We start from the raw sequence: 1938 nt of genomic DNA, 5'->3' as shown, positions 1-1938 counted from the left end.
TGATTCTCTCGCTCTGAAAAGCATTTTGCACGCATAAAAACTGGAAAAGTTGATAACTCAGTCCCTTTCAATGCAAACGTGTAACTGAGCTTAATTAGGGTTATTTATGCCATCGCGCACCATTTGGAAGTGGAGAGCAGTTGTTTTGACTATAATTCACGTGTTAGGGTCAAAAACACATTGTGGGTCAAAACATGTTTTTCTCGCTCTGAAAAGCATTTTGCACGCATAAAAACTGGAAAAGTGAATAACTCAGTCACTTTCAATGCAAACGTGTAACTGAGCTTAAATAGGGTTATTTATGCCATCGCGCACCATTTGGAAGTGGAGAGCAGTTGTTTTGAGCACAATTCACGTGTCAGGGTCAAAAACACCTTTTTGGTCAAAACATGCTTTTCTCGCTCTGAAAAGCATTTTGCACGCATAAAAACTGGAAAAGTGAATAACTCAGTCACTTTCAATGCAAACGTGTAACTGAGCTTAAATAGGGTTATTTATGCCATCGCGCACCATTTGGAAGTGGAGAGCAGTTGTTTTGACTATAATTCACGTGTTAGGGTCAAAAACACATTGTGGGTCAAAACATGCTTTTCTCGCTCTGAAAAGCATTTTGCACGCATAAAAACTGGAAAAGTTGATAACTCAGTCCCTTTCAATGCAAACGTGTAACTGAGCTTAAATAGGGTTATTTATGCCATTGCGCACTATTTGGAAGTGGAGAGCATTTGTTTTGACTATAATTCACGTGTTAGGGTCAAAAACACATTGTGGGTCAAAACATGCTTTTCTCGCTCTGAAAAGCATTTTGCACGCATAAAAACTGGAAAAGTGAATAACTCAGTCACTTTCAATGCAAACGTGTAACTGAGCTTAAATAGGGTTATTTATGCCATTGCGCACCATTTGGAAGTGAAGAGCAGTTGTTTTGAGCACAATTCACGTGTCAGGGTCAAAAACACCTTTTTGGTCAAAAAGTGATTCTCTCGCTCTGAAAAGCACTTTGCACGTGTGACCGTGTGAGCCATCTCCCTCCTGGTCACTGCATGATGCTCTGCCAGCCGTGCACAGGTTAATTGGGGGGCGGCGCTGCGTGCGTGATTTAAAGCAGGTGTGTTGGGCACTACTCTCCCTCTTGACTCCACACTGCAGTGAGTCTGTCGGTCGGCGTGCATGCCCATGTCTCCGCGTCGCAATATTAAGGTAGGCATCCCGTGTCAACTGCAACTGCCAGGTTGTGTTCGTTTTATCGGGCCCTGGGGTTTCATCCTCCCGCTCCGTTGTACAGTACTTGGAGTGACGGTGAACCGGAGGGGGCGAGCAGTTCGGTGGGCGCGTGCTTGGGTGCAGTAGAGCTCGGAGGTAGGCTGCTCGTAATTGTCTGCTGCTGCAGTTTCCTCTCTGCACTAGTTGTGACGCTCTCTCTCTTTCTCGCTGTACAGCGGGACGCGGTAACCAGCGTCTCCCACTCTCCCACTAGTGCTGCACTGATCCATTTGGCGTCCTGGTGTGTTCCAGTCATTGGCCACCACGACGAGGTCCACTCCTGTCCTGGTTCGCGAAGCTGTCCTGGTTCGCGAAGCTGTCCTGGTTCGCGAAGCTGTCCTGGTTCGAGAATAATCAGACGGAGAAGCTCGTACTGGCTCGGGTCGCTATACGTGGCCGCAGCTTCGGTCCAGTGTGGACACAATTCCAAACGAGTGGCTCGCCTGTCTTGGTTGTGTTTTATGTAATTGCTGCTCCTCACGCAGCAATATACATTTTTAATAATATATTCTTTTGTTTGACTTTTGATTTGTTTCTGTTCAGCCATTCATTGGGTTAAATTAGGATTTCGTTCTTTTGTTAAGTTGTTTATACATAAATTTGTATTATTTGGTTTTGATATTTCTTTTTTGTCAATAATTGTAATTGATTTCCCTTTCTTTTAACTGAGAGGTC

At 44.7% G+C, this 1938-nt stretch overlaps 1 long non-coding RNA gene across 1 annotated transcript; it reads left to right on the top strand.

Moving 5' to 3' along the window:
- The first annotated feature begins 1098 nt into the window (after window positions 1-1098).
- LOC311341682 lies at window positions 1099-1714 on the top strand. Its single transcript, XR_014633353.1, has 3 exons — window positions 1099-1200; window positions 1286-1359; window positions 1516-1714. It is a non-coding gene; the product is annotated as an uncharacterized lncRNA (long non-coding RNA).
- Window positions 1715-1938: the final 224 nt, after the last annotated feature.

The sequence above is a fragment of the Micromesistius poutassou genome (assembly GCF_964030765.1).
Source record: "Micromesistius poutassou genome assembly, chromosome: 4".
NCBI lineage: Eukaryota > Metazoa > Chordata > Actinopteri > Gadiformes > Gadidae > Micromesistius > Micromesistius poutassou.
The sequence above is the reverse complement of the archived record's forward strand: the minus strand, read 5'-3'. Positions and strand labels throughout refer to the sequence as shown.